The sequence below is a fragment of the Tyto alba genome, unplaced genomic scaffold (assembly GCF_018691265.1).
Source record: "Tyto alba isolate M040663 unplaced genomic scaffold, T.alba_DEE_v4.0 Super-Scaffold_18, whole genome shotgun sequence".
Taxonomy (NCBI): domain Eukaryota; kingdom Metazoa; phylum Chordata; class Aves; order Strigiformes; family Tytonidae; genus Tyto; species Tyto alba.
In genome coordinates this window covers 13,655,405-13,679,615 of record NW_024881280.1, presented here as the reverse complement: position 1 = coordinate 13,679,615, position 24,211 = coordinate 13,655,405, and positions in this window count along the sequence as shown.

The window sequence follows — 24,211 nt, the reverse complement described above, 5'->3', positions numbered from 1 at the left end:
TCTGAAGATTTTAGCAGACCATTATCTATGGCAAGCTGTTACGGCAGTATGAATCTGTCCCCTGTCAGAGGGACAGGTACTAGGTTGACATTTCAGCTCCACTTAGGAGCGCAAGCTTGGCCTGAGGTCCTGCATTATTTTTTCACATGAAGAAAAGCTCTCCTTAAAGATAGAGACTTTGATACTAGAGATTTTTAAGCACTACCATCTATGTGGCTCTTTGTGGAAAAAGTGTAAATCCCACTAACTGTGAAGCTACAGTAGAAAACATATGAATGTTTCAAAATGTTTAATTTATGAGAAAATGCATATGCCAATTTTAGATAAATCATCTTGTAGCCCAGATATAACTTTTGTTTTATCTCTCAAAGTAAAAATCATTTCAGGTGCTAAATGTTAATCCCATTTTTTTACTTTGTTTTTGTTTCTAAGTAGTTTGTCACATTACCTGATGAAATTTTGAAGTGGTTTAAAGGGGGTATGGTACAGTGCTGCTAGAATGAGTCATGGGATTAATGTGAAGTCTGTATATTCTTTGATAAAGATACCACAGTGTGCCATGGCCCAACAGATTTCAAGACTCATATACTTGGTTTTGTGTCACTTGAAAAATTTCAGACAGCTTTGTCATCAAAACAAAAGGAAAAGCTGCTGATTCTTGTCATCTGTATAGAAGTAGTAAAGTTTGCAATTTTCAGTTGACCAAATTGTCACAGACTGGATTTCTATACTCTGGAACACTGGATTTTATCTGCATCTTATGAAGAATCTAACATTCATATTATAACCCTTCAAGAAGTCCTAGATATTTTTAGACAACTTGTGTCTCAAACAGACTTAAGTGAGATCAAAACATTAACGTATCCTTACTATGTGATGCTTAGGTACTTCCTTTTCTCTAACAGATGAAGTGAGAAAATTACATCCTGAGAAATTTAATATATTATTTTTCTGTTACTTATTTCTTCCCTACTTTTTTCGTCATAGATATACAAATGAATTAAAAGCTAATGATGGAGTCAAATAGGAAAACATATTACTCTCTTATTCACAGTAAAGCCTAGTACTCTGAAGGCATTTTGAAATGTTCTGTATGAATAGGCATAGGAAATTTAGTCTGAGAATATGTCTGCTTAGGTTACCTTAAACTTCACTGTCTACACAGTCCTTGGCACAGGAACTTACCCTGATAAAGTCGGAATTTCTGGTGCTGTTGTTCATCCAAATAGTAACTTATACAATTATTATGGAACAAAGAATAACAAGAAAATAAGCAATTCCATTGTATTTCAACTAAAGTTTGGATGTGGCCATGTCTACAGTTATGCATAGTTACTGTAATTTTGAGCTAGCTTTTTTCTATCTGAATAGGATAACAATAGAAGTGATGAAAACAAGGCACGGTGTTCAGCACTCATTATACACATTTGCCTGAGCATTTACTTGGGTGACTAGAGCCCGTGCTGTCATGTTACTCATTGTTACTTTTATCCAAGCTGACTCGGACAAAGCTATCTCATCCTCCCTCTTCCTGCTGCAGTCACATTGCCCTGGTCAGTGGACAAAGCCTGACAGGCTGACATTATGGGACATGGTAAGAGCACCCTGCTCTCCTTGCTCCCTTTGGGAAGACCACAAGTGCTGAACCTACATTATTCTCTTGAATGGCATGACCACTTTTTTTTAACATCTACAGAGATAAAATCATCGGACAAAAAAAAATATAAAAGCTTGGTTTATGGCTATTCTATCCTCTGCTTCATCTTCAGCATGTAGCTCTTTATTTGCATATCACATCTTTCCACTACATGCACACTGGGCAATCCCAGAATAATTGCCTTTCTCAGTCATAAGACTTCCAGCAATGATTATGGAACTGTATAACAGCAGGCTGCTGCCAGGATTATATCCTAGTGAACTACCACGTTGCAACATCCATATGCACAGTTGTATGTTCCTATGCTTGTATCCTTGCTTTACTGTTCCCATCCTAAATCTACTCACAAAATGTCTTGTTTAACATCTACTAGGTATGCACTGGGAAAAAAAAAACCACTTTTTTTAAATCACCTTGTGTTCCACAAGTTACTGGTCCTGTATAAAACAAGACTGATAACAGGATAGGAACAGTAGATTTTCAATTTTTTTTCAGAATATTATTTAGATGTTTGTTTCAATTTTATAATCAGAAACATTGCTCTGGAAGCCAATTTCAATGATCTAGTTTCATATTATCAGGAAACAGAAGTATATGATTAGTATAGCTAATACAAATAGATCATATCTTCTCATGTTTCTGGAGAATATTTCCAATCAACTGTTTCAAAATTGATTTAAAAGATTATCCAAATGAAATACATGACAGATAATTTTGCCTAGGGGATCAATTCAAGAAAATGAAAAACTATTTCAAGTTATTTGTAAACACAAAAAAGAGAAGAAAAGGAGAGTTTTTCAACCCTTTAAATGATTATGTAATAATCATTTCCTTGAGGAATAGGGAAAGAGAAAAAGATGCCACCAGAATTTCTACTTAGTTATCTGTCTTCACCTATGCAATTAACTAGATTTTGCAACACAGGATTTGATAATCCTGTATAATCCATTTTGTTTCAAGATTAAGTTATGTGCTTGTTTGCCACACACTTGCCACCACACTTGCAAAGCCAAAGAAAAAGCTCTAAGTAATCTCAAAAAGTCAATAGCACCAGTTTACTATGAAAATACAGCAAAATACATAATAATATAACTCCAGAAGAAAAAAAAAAATGAGTCTGCCATGGTTTCTTGCCAAGGACACTGTTGTAAACTGAGTTAATCTCAAAGGACAAAACAATGTAATTTTGTGTCCTCTTCAGAACAGGAAATTTTTAGAACAAACCAATATTTTCAAAAGCCTTAGAAGGAAAAGTGGGAATGCTGCTTTCCATGAGGTAAAGTGAGAAATTATGTCATTGTCTGACCCCTTTGCAAAATGGGTGCTCTCTAAATTGTAAAACAATCTGAATAGGATACACTCAGATGCCTACTGAACAATATTCAATTGCAAAATAAAATAAACTATTCAGATGAAATGTTGGGTCTTGAACATTTTGTATTCCTTTCTGTTCTTCTTTGTATTCTATTTCTACCTAATAGCCTAAAATGGTCTTTACCACTGTAGAGAGAGACACTATCTCTTTTATGCCATGAAGGCAAGATTTGCCATTAAATGGGAAGAGAACTTGATCCTTCAAAAACAAAGCATATCTACCATAACTCAAGTATTTTGTGGCTTATTTATACAGCTCCAGAATTGGGATCTAGGCACTGGTAGGAAGTCTTCAGTCAGATATAGCAGAATAATTCAATGATAGCACTCACAGCTATGTAGAAAATGATTGAGAAGTCCCTCTCCATAGTCTAACTGGAAATAACTTGTACAAAGAAGCACCTATTTTAAGAAGCAGAATATACGATTGTCACAATTTGAATTGTTGACTGGAACTAGGTTTTACACACTTCATAGGACATACTGTTCTTTCTTCCTCCAGTTGTTTTGACATGAAAATATGATCACCTCCTAAAACAAGGAAGATGTTTGGTGCCAAGGAATGCCAAAGTAATTTTGGGGTCTCTGTCTGTGAGAAATGGTGATAAATATTCATTAAAGGATTTTCATTTCAAAATTATAGTTTTATCACCCTAACTTGTAGGGTAAATAAATGATCTGTTAAGATTTGGTAAAATATTCCAATAGGTTTCATTTATACACACATGCAATACAAAGTCTCCAAATCCTGATGTTTTAAAAATTCTGTTGGTCAAGCCTCCTGCAATTTGAGATTAAATTGTCAACAGCTAACTGTGGAAGCTCTTGCTGCTGTAGGCATTGGCATGAAAATCCAAGGAATGTATCTTCTGCCAGAAAAGGATCTTTAATAATTGTTCACCATTATGGTATTTTTCTGTCACTGACTTTGGCATGTTCTTTTTAATTAATACTGGGACTCCTGGTAGATAGTTTCAATGTATGACTCATTTAAAAAACTGACTCTCCATTAATAAAGTAACATTCGGGTTTATCCTCTATTAAATGTCTGCAAATAAAGCATTAAAACCTCCAGGTAATGAATAAAATTGGGGCAGTAATATAAATTGCCTTGAACTCTACAATTTCAGAACTGGAGTTTCAGCTGAAAGGAAACAGGTTAGGATAATATTACGCTACATCAGTTGTGACTAACTACTGGGCAGAGTTTTGTCTAAAGTTGAGGTGAATGGGTAACTGGTTTAGATAAAATAACATCCAAGCTGACTTGTTGTTCAGTGTCAAACTTAAAAAGTCTTCAAGCATCTTTTCTACCTCTGTGATCTCTAACTTTCACTAAAAATATCATGTGGAAAAGGACATTATTATGAAATTTTCTAAAGCCATTAAGCAATCTTGTAGTCAGTTCTAAGAATCCCACTCTCTCAAGTTAAAATCTTTTTAATTTATGTATACTTCCTTGAAGAAATTTTTTTAATTATTTTATGTCATATTCAGACTTACTTTAAATTAGAGATCTGTGAAAAACTCACAATTTAGTGTTTATCCTGTACTAACTTTAATATCATATTTTACTAATATTATTTATTGAAATATGCCTAGAAAAAGTTGCTTCCTAAACTTAATTCTTATTCTTCTTCTTTCCATATAGTATATAGTATAAGGTGCCAGTAGTTTTCCATAAAAACTAATGGATTTAGTGGAAATGTCAGGACATGCGAGCTCCTCAGCCTTTCTTAGTCTTTTCTCAGCCTTTCCTTTCTTAAAGAAAGAAGGCATGTTCAACATTGTAATGCAATCTGCCTTGCTGCTGCTTATTCTATGAAACTCTAAAAACTTCTAAGAGAAAAACTGCAAGAAAGTTTAGCCAACCTATTATCCTTTTCTTGAAATTTTGGAAGGCAGACTGCCATGATTTCTGCATCTCCATTCACAGAGCAAAACAATAGAGATGTTGCTGCTCAGGTAAATTAGTGGTAAACTGGCAGCTGGACAACAAAGACAAGAGGTAACATGAATTTGTAATGCACTTCAGCAAAAAATCACTTCCAGAGTGGAAAAACACTTCAATCATCTGATTTCATGTATTTTAACTTTGTATTTTTAATACTACAATAAACCGATACTGATATTAGCTAAAGGAGAAGCAAACACACTGTTTATAGAATACTGCTTATACACTGTATTACAATGGTCCAAAAAAAGGTATTTTAGCCTAATCTCCTGAAGAAACAAGACTTACTTCATCACACTGTCCTAATAACTTCTCTAAGCTGATTTCAACCAAAACTGACAGGAGGTAAAGACACTGTAAAGAAATTGCATTTCTACAAGCTTCACAGAGGTAGGCCAGTAGATAGAGAAAACAGATCTTATTAATACATTATTGAAGAACTTTCCATTTACATCAAGGAAATCAGATGTCACAAATAAATTACTAGTTCTGCTACTCATGTAAACACTTTCTATGTTTCATCATCAGACTTCAGCAAAGTGACACAGGAACATTAAATATCTCATTGCTTAAATATAAAAACGTGGTGAAGTTCTCTTATATGTTAAAGTTTAGAAGTTCAGTGTAGTATTTTATGTGCATGGTATGACAGGTATTTGATGTTGAACGAGAATGTTTATTTGCATTCATAATATCTTAATATATTACATAATTTATGAATCAATCACTAAAGTTAGGGAAACAGCCACCCTTTAAATAAATCCCCTTGTAGGATATGCTTTATGTTCAGAAATACATATCATCTTTATCTGTTGACAAATGAATTAATCACAATAAGCAATAATAAACAGAAGTGAGAAGTTACCTTTTATGAAATCATGGTGCATTTTCATGCATTTCAGGAATGCAGTGCTGTTTCTGTAGAACATCATGATCTGTGCTTACAATGTATCACAGAACAGCAGGGAACACAGAGCTTCAGGGGATGATTGGTCATAACTGTCATCTTAGGGTACTATGGAGTTCCTTCTGATGCATGTACATGGTAGACTTAATGAAATTCTATGTGCAGAGGATTCAAATTAATTCTAACAGCATGGATCTTGCAGTACTGAACCACACACAAGAAAGTGAATTTTAGGCAGAGTGGGCTCTACTCTCACCTGAAGTAGTTATCATAAACCAGTGATCAATCACTTCATCTGTAACTGAGACCACCAGTTAATTGCAACCTGTTTCTCTCAGAAGAGATATTTCTAGTTCAAAACTGATCAGCAATAGACAGCCCGAGCTCAAGGGATTACCAGTGTTCAAGGGATAACCCGATAATTCAGCGTTTTCAAGCCACTACATCAGAGTAAAAAGGCAAAAAATAAAAACGAACTAATAGAATTTAAATAACGCTTCTTACTGCTCTCAAAGAAACACAAAGACTCAATTTTCCTGAAATTTCTGATAGATAAATTATATATTAATAATTACATGAGGAAAGTAATAACCCGAAAGAAATTCAAGGCCCCAGAATGCAAGATAATTAAGAGGCTTGTCCCAATGTAAACTACTGTTATAGGATGAAACTCTTCTCAAACATTTTTTCTGAGTCATACAGTAAATATTTCATCTAAGACAGAATTTACCAAAATATGGGATTATATGGAAAGTATGTGAAACATACACAAGGCAAGGCCACTAAAACATCAACCTCTTGTCTCAACAGGATTTTCCAACCTGGCCTCAGTCTGGTATCCTGACTATGATTCCATAAGTGGAGTGGATCCAAAGGAGCTTCAAAAGCTGAGCTTCTGATTCAGTTGAAAGAGTTCAACTAAGGAATCATGAAAAAGTAGGTCAGAATAGATCTCAAGGGGTTATTGGTCCCTTCCGCTGCCAAATGTCAAAGAAATATCTCCCAGACTTGAAGAACTAGCTTTGGCTTTTGAAAACGGGGTTCTAATGCATTTCATGGGAAGTAAAGTTCCTGAATCTACCCAGAGAAAAAATTCTGTATCCTTCCCTGAAGAAAGCTTGATCAACTCTAAAATGACAACTTTGTCAACAATTACCAGTTTATAAATCAATCTGAAAACACTGCAGAATATTATATTTTTGGGTGAATGAGAATAACATGAACTATCTTAACTAATAAAGACTTTAGAGAACTATCAATCATCAATGATAATCATAATTCTTATTAAAACTGCCAAAAAAATGGTTGATATCCACAAGCCACTGGGAAGTCTCCTTACTCACTGTCTCCTGGAAAATGGCATGCTTTCTACATACTTCTAAATGTCCTGTATGACATGAAATCCTGTGGGACTCTATACATTGCTACCAACTAGTACTGGTTAATATACCAGTGGTATTTATACCACCACATACATAGTTTTATCTATTTATACAACTGTGCATCCTGCAAGATGTCGTGGCTGTGTAAGTTTTGTTAGGTGTGATTTCATGCTCTCCTGACTTTAAGAGACAAGTTCTGCAGTCTGCTAACAAAATGGTTAATAACCCAGTAGGATTGTTCACTGGGCTGTGACATTGTGGAAAAAAATGTAATGTTTAATAATGTGATTCATTAAACTCTATACAAAATCCTAATTTTTCATACTTTGCAAGTAACAAATCATTTAAAACCATCACTTTCCATTCCTAATTTTTATATATACTGTTATCATAAGGGAAAAGGTAGCGTCATACAATGTACTTTATAGGAACTGATAGATCTCTTGACATATGCACAGACCTATGGTGTTTCTAGTCATTATATTAATGTCTGACCTCCCAATCTACACTAAAATTAAATTAAGGATAAAAAATCACCAAAGGAAATTAAGAAAAAGAGACCAGTGATATTCAATTGCATGCAGGTGTGAAGACAAGAGACCAATAAATTGAATCTGACAAAATCAGCGTAGAAGAGAATGGCAGAGCTGCACGTGCTTACATGTCAGACAGGCTTCTCTGAGCCCTGTGTTATTCCACTGCAAAAAGGCATTCCCAAAAGCATTTCACCTGGATTTCAGCCAGCTTCTCTTAGGTGCTTGTAAGGGAGTCAGGAATTAGACATAAATAGCCTAAATTTTGTTCAATTCCATATATTTTCTTTTGCTCAACAATGATTAATCTACAAAAAAAAAAACCCACCCTTAACATTTTAACTGTAGCTCGGGAAGAAGGGAAACCAGCTTTAATTTTTGTTTGCACTTCTACAGTCTTCTGTCTTTTTTGTCCCTGTATTTCTTGTGTATAATTCTTCTTGTGAGCTGATCTTGAAACTTTTTGTTTTCCCCAAGGTGAGACTTGACATAACTTTAAGGAAGTAAAATAGAAGAAAACCTTGTGTGCACATCTCTTTACAAAGATTTAATCTTCCCAGATGGTGAAATCATGGCTTTTGAAGAGTAGACAGCATAAGTTTATAATACTAGATCTAATGGAAAAAAGCATCTCTTACTATACCCTTTCCATGGTGATGGCTTAAGAAGGTGACTGGGCAAATAAGATAAAAGCAGGTAAGAGTAAACATGAAAAATAATTCCTCTCAAGTGACACACTAAGAAAGCATTTACATGATCATGGTCAGTGGTTTATGTTGCCACAATTTATCTGTCCACATTTTATAATATTAAAGATATTAACTGATAGGGCATTATCTGATCATACCTAAAACAAATGGGACTATTGATTTTTGGAAGGGGAGACCAAGTCTATACATTTTCAAACTATGAATCATTCAAAACCTTTTTCATTTTATACTATTTAATTTTACAAATAAATAGAAGGCTGTTCTGGAACCTTACAAGGTTTAACTAACAGGTAGCAGGTTTATATAGTTTTTTTTTTTTTTTACTTTGATTCTACTAAAGTAGATCTAATTAGTGATCTCATTGGCTGATACTTATCTCTGATGAAAAACAAGCTACTTTGTCTTTTGATGGAACTTTCTTATCTATTTATAGTATTACTGGTGTATCACTGCTATCATAGGTAGCTTTTATTTCACCCTTACAGTGATTTTCCAACAGTCATTTCCAGTTTATTCAAGTTTTTAAAAAAACACCAGCCAAGAGACCTATGGCCTGATGTCAACTACAAATGCTTTTATTTAACTTGTTTGTAGAATCTGTACATGAAAAAAAGCTTTCTCCACTGTTTTAACTGCGTGCATTGTAATCTAACAGTTATCAAACCAGTCCTGGGGAGTAGGGCTTCTAGGTTTTGCTTTCTTCAATCTGGCAAACACCTTATTACACAAATTTTCAATAGCTTCTAAGGGCCTGGGCTTTTGGATCTGCTGTTTAATAGAATTGCCAGGGATTGTGCTAGAAGTCTTGGAATATTAGAACTCTTGAAAACTCAAGCTCTGATCCATCCTCCCTACTCATTATCCCAGGTCTCCAGAAAATGCAGAAGAGGTGTACACCTTGCCATTTTCATGTCATGATATGCAGGTAATGCTAGTTAGAGTTGCCTCACAACTGTGACAGGTTACTTCTAACTAAGATGGGAACATTTGGGGAAGTGAATTATTTTGCAGTAATATGACTGAGATAAATAATACTAAAACGAATACTACTAATAATTACTAATATGCAGTGAGCTCCTCTTGCTTCTGTTTATCTTATTAACGTTTACATGAAATCCTGTTATAAAAGTGGTACCCAGAAGATACATCCATGCAATGAATGTTGCCTAGACTATTAGATACAGATTAACTGAAAATGACAACCATTAATATCAAATGACTGTGCATCAAAGGAATAATTTGCTGTGAGAAGAAAAATTATGTCCTGCTTTTGTTTTGTCATGTGACAGCACCGAATTCTATGTCCACTAATAACTAAAATTCCTAGGGAGGGTGCATGAAGAGACAGCATCAATCACATTTACCACACTTCTTTCCTTCCCCACATGATCTGATGTAAGCTGAACACGTCCATGAGCAGATTACATAATAGGATATAGAAAGGCGAGAACTGTAACCACTCATCCAGGAAAAAAAAACAAAAACAAAAAAAAAAAAAAACCAAACCAAGCAAAAACTGAAAAAAAAAAAAAAATCTAAACAACATAGCTCTCTGAAGCTACATCAGAAAAACTGAGAAACTGTATATATTTGATTTTTTTGACAGAATCACAGAATGGTTGAGGCTACAGGGACCTTTGGAGGTCATCTGGTCCTACCTTCCTCCTCAAGCAAGGCCACCTAGATCTGGTTGTCCTTGCCTGTTTTTTTACTAACTCCAAGGAGGGAGACTCGACAACCTCCCTGGGAAACCTGTGCCAGTGTTCGGTCACCCTCACAGTTAAAAGGTGTTTCCTGACACCTCTTGTGTTTCAGTGTGTGCCCATTGCCTCCTGTCTTGTCACTGGTCACCACTGAGAAGAGCCTGGCTCCATCCTCTTTGCACCCTCCCTTCAGGTATTTATATAAACTGATGAGATCTGCCCTGAGCCTTCTCTTCTCCACGATGAACAGTCCCAGCTCTCTCAAGCCTCTCCTCATAGAAGAGATACTCCAGTCCTGTAATCATCTTCATGGCCCTTTGTTTGACTCTCTCTAGTATGTCCATGTTTCTCTTGAACTAGAGAGCCCAGAACTGGACACAGCACTCCAGGTGTGGCCTCACCAGTGCTGAGGCCATACCTGGAGTACTAATCTCCGGGAGTACTTGATCTAAAATTGCTTTATATTTATGTATTCTTTGCTGATTTGCATTTCATAATAATCTGTGCCCATGGAAATTGCAGTTATGGCATTTTGAACTAGACAAATAATTTTAATTTCCTCTTGTAATTAGCAACTTCTCTGTATTTTTTTTCTTTTCTAGAACCTTTTTAGATTCAATTTTATACCAACAACTTGTTGACCTCTTGACTAATGAGAAATTATATAACAGGATTTAATCTCACAAGTGAAAAAGAAAAATCCTTTTAATCTACAAATACAACAATCCACCACTGCCTTTTCAATAGTAGGATTTGAGCCACATATTTAATCTTTTTTCCTTCAATATAGAGAAATGTTATTCACCTATAAATCCCAACTGCAAAGTGAATAAGACTCTAAAGCTTGTACAAAAGAGTAAAGTTAGTCATTCAGTGATATACAAAAGGAGATCTTCACAAGTTTCTTATGGAGTTTTTGAATACAGACTATAGAGAATTGTAATTGTTTTGATTTTATCTGTAAGCATATTTGCCACTCCTGAAAAATAAAAGAAGAGGATAACTAATAAATTAAAAATACTTTATGAATAATACAAAAGTTCTTCCGATTTTGAAAAGGTTTATCTCTTTAAAATACATCATTTATAAAGACCATTTAAAAGTCTGTACCCTAATTTCCCCCTTACCACTCTTCTTATCTATGGAAAAACATGCTGATTGACTCACCTGGAATATGCACCATTTATTATGCAACATATAAAGGCTTAAATGACATATCACACTTCAAAACAGTTTAGAAAGCTCTATTTTCCTCTTTGGCAAATACACCTATAATTAAATCTTGTGGGGTCTAATTTAACGTCTCTTATTCAGAGACAGATACATCAGAGAATGAAACACACATCACAACTGGCAAAAGTGCACACCAAGGATAATAGGATTGTTTTAATTATGTTCATAATGATTCCTCATAAGTCTCCCAATATTATTACCAAAAATATGTATCATAATAAGGCAACAATCTGTTTTCATTTGAAAGAAAATCTGAGGTGGTCTGTGCAAAAGCAGGCTGCATTTCATATTTATTATTGGTCATTCACGGGAAAAACAACTAGGTATTTCCTTCCAGTTGATTAGTTTTGGGGTATTTAGGGGTTTTGTTAATTTAAAATTATCCTTTTTAAAAATCTTCATATTTCTCTGATTAATAGATAACTATATATTATTCCACAGAACATGTATTAGAATACACATAGTTTCTTTAATCTCTAGTTTTCAGCCTGAACTTGCTCCCATTGAATTTAATATGATTCACCAAAAGAAATTTTCCTCCCAGTTACCTGAATCGTCAATCTCACAACTCTCTACATTTAGTTCACATACCTTCCTGTACCATTTAAATTACAATCTCGATTGAAAAGCAGGCCTTGCAAATGAGGCTTTTTTTTAATGTTTTTCTTTTCTTTAATTTTTATACCCCCTGCAAATCTTCCAGGGCTGGTCAAACCTCAGTGGAGTAGATACAAGCCTAGCAGCAGTAGGCTTCTTTTTTTTAATTGCCTTTTATAGGCTGTAAATCAAAAATAGTTCATGAGCCACAGGCTGAAAACTCCTGGTCTAAATTCCCAATGGAGTGGGAGTCTGAGCCCGTTCTCAGATATCAACTTGCCCAAGGGGCAAGTGTGTTCTCACATCTGGGTGCAGCCTGAACTTGTTAGAGGGGTCTCATGTGCCCGAGTTCTCACTTGCATCTCTCCTGTGGGACAGGCAAAGATTCCTGGGCATACAAAAGGCTGCTACAGCCCAGTTTACCTGCAAATATAGTGAACTCAGCTCTTCTGAAGTTTAGCTGATCACAAGCAAAGAGCCAACAACACAGATGTTTGAAAAGTGCAATGTTAAGGACTCAGAGAGCGTAAGCCCACTTGCTGGCCCCTCATTCCCTGCACAGGGTCAGGTTACATCTCTCTGTGCACGTACATTCTGGATCTGTTGTGGTGAGGGCTGTTTTAGCAGATTGCAAACTCTGTGTTAAAGTGTTACCTATAACAATGTCTGCAGTTAAAAGGCTTTCTCCCACAGAATATTTGTGCTACACGCTTCCACACATGCATTCCAGATTTTTTTCTTTCAAAGGATTACCTTTTATTAATCTATTTTTTTTTAGTTCAATATTATTAAGTCCTTCAAATCTGAGGAAAAAAATCAATTGCAGCCATTACTTGAAAAGTACAATTAAGAATTACAGTAAGAAAAAACAAGTGAGCTGGGAATATTATCTGTATGTTGCTATTACAGCATAACTCCCGTTTACCTTGCTCCCTTGTTAGATAGACAGACAGGTAGATAAACAAGCTCTTAAATAAGGTTAAAATAAACTGTCCACAGTCCCATCATCATTGAAATTAGAGAAACATTGTCAAGCAATCTTAGTCTCACTTTCCATTTTCCAATTACTGATTCCTGAAGTAATTTACATTCTCCCACTTCTTAATATAGATAATTATTTTAAAATATGTACCACCAATTGCCACATTTCCTTTGAAGCTTTAATTAGAACCTTATTCGTTCAAAGTATTGTTAACAAATATTTACCACTTAAAAATCCCTTTCTTTACATACATTTAACATTTCTGATGCTACACATGTACATTTACTTCTGCGCTTAAATATTTATAAAATTAGACACCAAAAGTATAGATTATTCCAAATTTAACTTAAACACAAGACAATTTTGCCAAGGGAACACCCACAGTTCAATTTCAGTAATGGAAAGAGCCTGTTCCTGTGTCTGCAGGTCTTCAGTTCTCATTATCCTTTTCACAGCTAAAAATACTGCAAACCAGCAAATGAAGATTGAATTGTTTTCTGCGGTTTTTAATCAATTTTCTAGCAAAATGTAAGGGTGCAGACAGAGATGCTGCTGTGGATTGGAGAATTGCAGGAAATTAGATATTTTAGTTGCTTCCTCCTACTCCTTGACACTACATGACAATGACATAAGATTTACTGCTGGTGGAATAAATAAGAAACCTCTGGCCACCCCACATATTAGTTTCTCCCAGCATGGCGCATGGACCCTGCCCAAACACATCACAGCCATAGTCAACCTCACAATGACGATGCACAAGAATTAGATTTGTTGACCAGTCACAGACCAAGTACCATGTGCAGAAATACTAACTTCCTCCAGCTTCTCTTTCCAACATGTTTCCATTGGGTTACACATGTCTAACTTCCAAAAGGAGTTTAAAAACTTAATTCAAACTTCAGAACTTAACCTATCCCTGGCCTTTCTGCAGAGACCATCAAGAACTGTGTCCATTAAAGAATATATTTTGTCAGATGAAAACAGGGACCGGGGATAAAAGGTGAACAATCCCCTGTCTTAATTCCTAACCGAAGTGGAATAATTATTTTTTTTTGTTGCACACATCCAGGTGTTAATGTTGAGTGACAAAAATTGGACTATCCTCAGGTGACTCCATGATACACATCCAGGCTGAGGTCTGGGGTTTTTTGCAGCTGGAGATCAAGGAGAGATCAGTTTCCCACAGCCTACTCACATGCTGTGTGTGTGATGTAACTGAAAGTTACAAATATTTCCTACTGGATTGATCATTTGACCAGATATTTTTCACCATCATAAGCCTAAATACATTATTCTGTTCTCATGTTGCCTATCAGCGGCTAATTAAACAGTTAAACACCAGTAAGAATGCTTTTTACTGTCAAATTCTGTTGTTGAGTTCTGCAGCACTGGTAACACCACTTACCAGCAGCAGATGTCTCCTACAGAATTTGCTCGTGTGCTTTTTGCCAGATCACAGATTTATTGACCTTCAGAATGCAACATAAATCAGAACATATTGTTTTGTTTTCATTTGCAGCTATCTGGGAGGTTTTGCATTTCATCCCAAAGCATCTGCAGCAGAGTTCCATGATGCGTATTGATGTTACTGCTGTATTATTTTTAACCTAGTTTAGTGTTTCTCAGCAGGATCTGTCAAAGTAGTATCAGATATAAAAGTAATAAAGCAAATAAGTAAATTTGATTTTTGTTAGTAAGATAACACCAAGCTCTTGACATAAATTTAGAAGACATCCTTTCAATGTGACACAGTATAGCAGATTTCTAAGTGTGTTCTGTGTAAAATTATTGCCTGACAAAATAGCAACAATTTAGGAATCGGTTGAACCACAGTACAGTGTCTAGCAGCTAATCTCTAAAATTATAATTACAAATTTTTCTACTAGAAGTTTGACCACTGTGAAAGCATGAACAAACACCTGCCAAAGCTTCCCTCCCCAGAACTCACAGAAATGACGGTAGGCAGCCTTGCAACTACACATGCATAAGAAAAAATTTTGTTTATGACTGTGGTGTTTGCCAATAGTCTATCATCAGCTCTTCATCCTGCATTAGTGTAGTATTTGAGTAAATCCAGCCCAGAGCTGGATTAATTTATTAGAGGAAAATCGTTTGAATTGAAACTTTTTTTGGCCACAGAAGAACAGAGACTTTTGTTACAGAGCAGACATACTCATTTTGTAAGAAAAAGTTTTCCTTGTTACTCTTCTGTCCTTCCTTGTAGAGACACAAAGAATATTCAAATTATCTCGTTGCTGTTCTCAGAAATTTAATAATCTGGCTTCATAGGTGATATTGCTCTGTAGTATTCAACAGACAAGAGCTGTTGATATACAAAATAAAGTAAAAAGACAAAACCACAGTGGGATCCTTTCTAATCTAAGAACCATTGCCGTGGGCAGTAGCAAGCTGCGGTTTCTAGCACATCTCAGTGTTCTTCATCTAGACACACTAGAGAGTCATTAATATATCAGTTTAAGTTCCACTACAAAATAGAGTTTGGGGTTCTCACTTGAGAGCCTTCTACATCTTAATTAAAAAATAAAACAAATTACCGCACTCTCTCTCATTAGTTGAGACAAGTGTCCTCTGCAGCAAACACAAGAAGGGTGGACTCTTCAAACAAAAAGTGCAGTGCTCTCTTACAACAGATTAGGCATTTCCAACATGAGTGATCTTATCTTAAAGGCACCCTTGTATTTCTTTCATTTGGCCCTTATGGTGACCAGCCCTGGTCCACATTTCAGGAAATGTCTTAATCTGGTCATTCATCACACAAGCAGGGGAAGGCTGAATCACTCAACCTTGTAACATTGCAACACAGAGAAAGACAATGGCAGATTATGCTTTGTTCTCAATGCAGAATTCAGGCTGAAGAGATTCAGTCTTTCAACAAAACCTGGCCACAGAGCTCAAACAATCTTAATCTTATTTCATGTCATTGTAATACTGCACTGAATTCTACACATGAGATAAAACTCGTGTGTTTTTTTATTTTTCCAGGCTTTGCCTGGCAACTCATAATATTATTTCATTACTCTGTTTTTGCACTTGAAGCTCAGGTAAGGAAATGGCCTTTAAGGGAAAAACTTCTACAAGTTTCAGCATTAGGTACATATGAAGAAACTTTTCTATATCAGCACTCGTAGGCTGTGCTATGAAGTGAATATGGTCTGCAGGTTTTGAAACATGGAGCACACTGCAGAATTTTTCAGCTAAAGTCTTTAAGAGGGTCTCAGGAAATGTTCATCCTAGTTCCACAACCTGTAAAAACAGAAGAGGCCATCAGCCATAGGGAGCTTGGCATTTTGGGCTACTGATATATTCTGAGATGCAGAGCTGATCTCTAGAAGGAAGGAAAGATGAGTTAAGAGATGAGTTGCCCATGACCTGAGAATCATGGCTGGGTAAGTTTCAGGAAAGAACCAAGGTGAAGATTTCTCATAACTTCAAACAATTTTGATTGAGATTTTATCTGATCTGAACATAAAAAACCACTAAAAATACCTTGACTGTATCGTTAATCCTCATTCCCCAAAAGGTTTTTCATCACTAATTTTAGAAAATAATGTAAATTAATTCATCTGCTTCCTTTGCATAACGCTGAAATTTGAGGAAATCATAAGTACTATCAAAAGGAAAGAGTTATACTGTCTAAGTATGCTATATAACAAGAGATATTCCATACATTGCAAATAGGCATGCTTCAGTAATCACGTACAGAGAAACACCATAATGTTCTGTCTCCCTCAAAGATACCTGGAAACTAGGTAGGCTTATTTTGATCTATCTCAGGCACAGCAGGGCAAAATAACATTGTCATACACACCACAGAAACCTACACCACACCGATGCTTTCAAGTTTGAACTTCAAGCTGAAGTTAATTTCAATTGTGTGTTTAAGCAGCATTTGCTAATTGACTTTTTAAAAGATGCATTAATGGAACTTTGAAATAAAAATGGCACATAGCATGAAAATAAAACTTTAAACAAAGAAATTCTGCTGTATATTCTGTGGTAGAAGAAATGTAAACTTGAGAGATGTTTATTCCTAAGAAGAGGCTCTCATTATTGATTATTCAAAAAAGAAAAGTAAGCAATACTGATAATACCTATATATTTTTGTACCAATATACTTTTTCTGCATTTCTAACTGCTAAAAATCAAACCTGTATGCAAATTTTCAGTTAGTTACAGAAATATTTCTAGGTACTTTAGTATAAAGTAAAAGCAAATCACAATGCCTTTAAACTGAAAACCTGATCAGAGGCTACATCACACCTGTGTGATGCTGTGTGTTCTTTACTGTACTCTGGTCTTCCAGACTGAAAATGCAAAATCAAATTCTTCATGGCCTACAAGGAGTGAGATTTTCAAATATGCGTAAGCCATCTGAATATTTACAGTCCATAAAATTCATATGACACAATCTGTACATGCATGAGTGTAAACAAGCATGTTTATGACCCTGCACTTTGGCCCTGACAAACAGAGGTCAGATTCAGCCCAGAAGCTGGGTAGGTACATTAGCATTACGCTGCATTTGACCTAATATATCCTGTCTGTCAGCACAGGCAAGGAGCCTTGGCCCACAACAGCCCAACATGATGCATGTCTGCTCAGCTACAAGCACAGGCAGAGAAAGAAACTACCTGCATATGTCTGTGTCAGCACACACAGTCAGCACTTCTGAAAACCCTAGCAAAGGCTTACACAGCTCCCACTTATCCTTCAAAATACACTCCCACATGGTGCTTAAGTGCCTCCCTAGGCTCCTGTATGCCCTTTGTCCAGAAGTGAAGCTATTCTGTAGGGATGAACTTACTCTTGGTTCTCCCCAGACCTGCCATGAGCAGGGAAGGAGCCTGGTGGCAGCTATAGGTTGACTGTGGACAATCCAGCATTAGAGTTACAGAGTGTTCCAAGCTTGGTGTTATACAAGGTGTGCACGTGTCCAAAAGAATCTTCAGTAGGTTGTTATCATAACAACAACAACAGTAATTTGTAAAAAGAATGTTGGCAAGTAATTTAGGTATTTATCCTTATATAAAATAATGAAGAAAAAGAACACCATACAGATTATTCAGCAAAAGGATGTTTTCTCGCACAGCATTTGTCAAGAAACAGATATAAGACCATGAAACATGGATTGCATTAGAGATCGATGTTCACATCCAAATGGCTACTAAAAGGCTTATATACCACACAGCAGTGAATGAAACCTTAGTAGAGGACTTCTAACTTCCTGTCCTGCTCAAGAATTGTCAATTCTATGTTTAAAAACTATTCAGCCATAAACAAAGCACTCCCCTCTGTTAAATCAATCTCCACTCAAGATCTAAGATGAAGGCACAAAATGGTACAGTGTAAATTGCTCTAGCATAAAGCACTAAGTAGGGAAGTATGAATGTTCTATGGTTGTGATTTTGTGGCCCTGCACAGATAAAATTCTATTAAACATACCAGTTTCTCAGTTTATGGTTATTGTTCTAAGATAATACGATATGACAAGTCCAGATGTTTGAAACTGTTGCAGCAATTCACAGACTGGGAGCAATAAATTATGATAAAGGACATATTTAATTCAATTTATAGTGGATTTGGCACTGTCAGAGGTATGGAATTTCTAGCTGACTATAATACAGAAACCATTACATGCTCTAGGGAACTTTGGAAGTGAACTAGTTCAAGGCAGAGAACATTGTAAAGCTGGGATTCTTTCTATCTGTTAATCAACAATCTCTGTATTGTATTGCTATTGCATGTTATATTACTCCAGATTTGCCTAGTCTTGAAATAATTAGCAGAAAAATTCTCTATGAAAAATTCACCAGTGTTTTGTAGACTCAAGCTCTTTTCATACCATTTTGAATTTCAGAAATCCATGTATATTGAATCTTTGAGAGCATAATGTGAACACAAGACCAAAGACATTATATGTCTAAAAACAACTTCTCTAAACAATATCTTGTGCTTCTATTTCATATTCATCCACCTTGTATGTCAAGTTAATCCATGAAGACCATTCTTCCATGTAATCATTGATCTAAGTATATTTTATATACCTGTGCACTGTGGGACCAGAAAACAATTTAAGTTTCTTTCTTGATAAGGCTTTAAAGCCATAAAAATGAGCTGCTTGTGTTTTCTCCTGATTAAGAGGAAGTTTCAGTGCCACTGCTAGGGCATATAACTATTCTTATATATACATCTATATCTGTCCCGAGCTCTGTCAGAACTAACAGTGTATGGAAACGCCTGAGCCACATGCATGCCAGGAGACATGAGAAAGGAGTTTTATTTTTATGGTGATGATCTTGCCAACAATCATATTCAGGTTCTGCACTATTTTAGCTTCTTCATTCCCAACAGATGAAAGGCTCAGTTCTATCATACAGCTGGGATGGTTAGCAGAACTATTTTATAGACTTGTTTATATTATTCTTCCATCTGGTGGGATGGATATTATTATAGAGTGACACCAGACCTGTTCCATTAGCTTTAGAACTGAAAAAAGCATCTCATCAGACAACCTCTCCCTGCCCTCATCTCCTTCCTCTGTGTATGAAATGGTGTTTCCTCCTACAGTTCACCCTTCTCATTCACTAGTTATAAAATACAAGATAGACAGGGAGTTGCAGAATTGCGAATCCAGTTTATTGTTCTGCACAGTTTCTTAGCTGCAAACAGTCTGTTAATATTTTTAAAGCACTGGTGCATAAGGCCTTCATGTAGATCATTCAGAGGACCACTGATATTTACCTGGCTCAGAATCAAACTGCTCTGTTTTATTCAGGGATGAGAAAGTCAGGTGCCATCACAGGCCTGTCTTACCTCAGTTCCTTAAGTACCTTGTAAAAGGTTTGACATCAAGGGCTGGTTTAGCAATAGAGAAAGTACTCTTCGGTATTTGGAGTTATCCCAGAGGAAGCACTCTCTATCAACATTTTCTTTGTAAAACAGTGCAAATATTTAATTCATCAGTGAGACTCATTCCCTAGCCACTATGAAAAGAGCCTAGCTTGAGTTTAGTTTCTATTCCAAAATGTGAAGCATTACATTAAAATATTGTTTAAAAATGGAGATTAACTCCCTGAAATAACTCTCCCAGTTTGACAGTGAATCCTTAATAATTTCTCACCAAGGCAGTTGTGAAATCTAACTTGTGGGAAAAGCATTATACATACTTGACTTCTCTAGCCTAATTCTGAGAACTGACATGACAAGATAGAAGTTGTTCTAAGCTCAAGTTACACCATATCTGCAGCTCCATTAGGCAATTTCCCTTTTTAAAACCAGAAAATAGATACATTTACTGTAATGTATTTTGAACAAATCCATGGGGTTTATCAATTTATTATTCTTCCTGATGTTATGAAGTAAGAATTTTTTTAGTATCTATCTTGGAATCCATGCTTACAAATGCCTGGTGTTTCCTTTTTTAATTCACCTAGATTTTCAAAGGTAATTATTAATGCTTCAGAGGCTAGTCAGAAGTATGCTGCACTAATTTTCATTAGGCCCAGGCAACATGACCACATTTATTTTATCTAGGCATCCTTCAACCTGTTACTTCTGTATTCAGAATTATTGGTTTGTCTTTTAAGAATACTTATTTCATAAATTTTTAAACAACACACAATGCCTTAAAATGGAAATAGAGAAATCATTCACCTTTTCAGTATCAACTGCAGTTTGCACTCCTGCCCTTGTAAAAGAGCATTCCTTTTTCTTCCTCTTATAATGAATTTTTAGAACTTTGTTAAATCATTTGCTGCTCTTTACTTTCTGTGGAAATAGTTTACTATTATGACAGCTGCTTTTGCTAGATGACAGCCTTTTTTCACTCCCTTCTCTATCAGTTTGCCTTCCCAAAGACCTTTACATATCAGCTTCTCATGTTTTCTGAAGCGTGATTTCTCAATTAGTTTTTTCAGAGGCAGGTTTACTTATCAATTCCTTACTCTGGAGTACTAAACTATTTCACTGTATATTCACTTCCACTCAGATTATCACCAGTCCATTCCTAAAGGAGCGATCCCACTATTGGCATTAGTGTCATGTGCAGTCCCATGGAAACCATAAAGGTCATCATTAAGCTCTATGAGATTATTCAATAGGAAGGAATAAAGTACCTTGTATCACCCTGAAGATGTAGAAACAGTATCAACCCAAAGTGTAATATATTTCTATGAGCAGTTTTATATTGCATTCTTCTTACCAAACTCTGAAATTTGGTATTCCTGAGAAATTCACTGTTAAACACAATGAACAAGATGAAGCTCAATCTCTCCTCTGATATCCCCTGATTTATACCTCAATGCAACTTCATGAGGAGTTTTCCTTCCCTTCTCATCCTTCCCACTGTTTATGAATAGTATGGATGAAAAAGGAATTTAAAAAATTAAAACCCTACCGCCACCAAAACATTAATTTTTACAGAAAGGTATGACTAGGAGCTCAGTCTCTTCTTGCGTTCCACAGCAAGGCTGACTGTTTGATCACCTTGCTATCTGTAGGGAATGGCATACACCAGCCATCAGAGAAAAATCTTAAGTCATATACAAGTCCAAACGGCCATATTTCCACACACATGCCTTACTAGTTCTGTCATGCCAAGAGCTACCATTTCCTCTTTTACAAGGGAAAAGCCACCTTCTGACTGACAGCTCAAGGATCATAACTTCATCAGCAAAAGATTTTCTTATTCTTTCCTCCACTCTTAGCTGTTCTTCCCCTGCATACCTGACATTGCCTTTAGTAGCACTTCTGAGACTTAGCTGAGCAAAGCTGTAAAAATAACACATCCCACTCACGGCCCCCATTTTGCCCTAGGCTACAGGTATCTTCATATCTTTTTTATGATTGGCAAGCTAATTCCAACTGGAGAGGTAACTCTGCCCTTGATTAACACTTTCTGTGCTAATTAGATGGAGTATGTGCATTGATGTGGGCATGTAAATAAATACCTACCTATCTCAATATGCACACATAAAGAAAGGATATTTATGCACCTTTTGTATTGCATAACTCCCCCTTGAATGCCAAAGTATTCTGCATTCTGAGATCAGCTCTATCACACAGTATTTACTGATGATAACTGTTTAGATGGAGCTTTGTTTTACTGTCCTCTGCCATTTGTACAGTTATGTGGGAATGAGTTTTTTATTCTGTTTTGTGAGGCTGTTCCTTTTGCAAAGCTCTATATAAGTGTTGTCACTCTGGTGCTTTAATGTCATAATGTTGTATCTGTTATTCTATTATACTACCTCAGCATGAAATAGATCAGAATTTGAAGATTCAGACAGGAATTAGAGAATATAAGGGAAGCAAATCAAACCACAGCACTCTTTAAAAATGTTGCTAAATTGACATTATTTGTTATGGATTGAATTGTTGCTGATGGGCTACCGTCAGGTCAGTTTCTCTGTACCTCCTTGAAACCACAGTCTCTGTGACTGTAGATGTTTCCTTGGGGTGCCAACATCTTTCCTGGCTTCTTTGTTTGCTGAATTCTGTGAATTCAATATTTGTAACTAATGATTTGATTTGTCTCACAGCTCAGCAATGTAAGATGCAATCACTTGCACTTGCAATTGTCCTCCTTTGGGATGGAAAATGGATGGAATTCACCCTGTTCAGAATATACTTTTCTTCTTCCAGACGTGCATGTCACTACACAGCTTCATTAGGGCTCTTTTAGACTTGAATAGATTTCTAGTTTCAAACCTTCTGACTAATATCCTTGACAAGCACCCTTCCAGGCACCAATGATAGTCAGAGGAAACCCTGAGCAGGTTAAATACAACTATTAGGCTTTGGAGACAAAGCTGAGGGGGACAAGGGCTCACATGTTCTTATCTTTAGTTTTTCTGGTCAAGGGTAAGAGCCCAGGAAGGAGCAGATGCATTCAGAAGTCAATGAATGCACAGCTATGCAGCTCATGTCACCAGCAAATATACATCTGCAATTGCACTGCTATGTTTGAGAAAGGAGTAGGCTTTCCAAAGGTGTTTGCAAATGAATGCTCAGAGCCTGGGCAACAAAGAACTGCAAATCCATTCCAGTCATGGGGCTACCACACGGGCAGAATCTAGTAGACCTGATGGGACAGTGCACAAACTGAGACAAGGTCACGGATAAGCAAAGACTGAGAAGGGCAGGCAGCAAATGAGGGGGAGTCACACTCTTGTGTCAAGGAGCTCCAGTAAGAAAATTAAGATGTGTCTGTTGTGAGCCTCTTAGTCAAGATAAAGAGGAAGAAGGAACATAGGATCCCAGGGCTTGTTATAGATTACTTGATCAAGAGGGAGAGCATGAAGCTTCCGACAAAATACAGTTTCTCTGTATTCCTCCCAGGCTCTGTTTATGCTTTCACCCTCTGTAGGCTTCCTTTTTGTGTTTGAGCTTGTTGAGGAGCTTCTTGTTCATCCATGCAGGTCTCCTGGTGTTCTTACCTGACTTCCTCCTCGTTGGGATGCATTGCTCCTGAGGTTGGAGGAGGTGATCCTTGAATACCAACCAGCTTTCTTGGGCCCCTCTTCCCTCCAGGACTTTATCCCATGCTACTCTGCCAAGCAGATCCCTTAAGAGGCCAAAGTCTGCTCTCCTGAAGTCCAAGGTAGCAATCTTGCAGTGTGCCCTCCTCACTGCCCTAAGGATCTTGAACTCCACCATTTGATGGTCACTGCATCCAAAGTTGCCCTTGTGCTTAACACTCCCTACCAGCCCCTCCTTATGGTGAGAACAAAGTCCAGCATAGCACCTCACATCATTGGCTCCTCTATCCAGGAACTTCCTGGATTGTTTATGCCCTGCTCTGTTGTCCCTCCAACAGATATCATCTTTATAGATGATTCCACTCATACAGCCATCTACTGGGAGAGCAACAGCATTTTCTTGATGACATTCATGGCAATTTCACAAGATAAATGTTTGAGGGAACAAGCCAGGTGATAGTCCAGTTGTCCTGTTGCTCAAAACAGCAAAGAACTGCTGACAAATGCAGTGACAAATGCAAAAAGGAGGCTGAGAGGAATCTAAATGCAATTTATGGCTGCTTGATGGGAGTTACAAAGTTGATGGAGATTAACTTTTTGCTAGTCACAGCTGGTAAATCTCAGGAAAATAAGCACAAACTGTGATTTCGTAGGTTCAGAGTGGATAGTAGAAACCATGT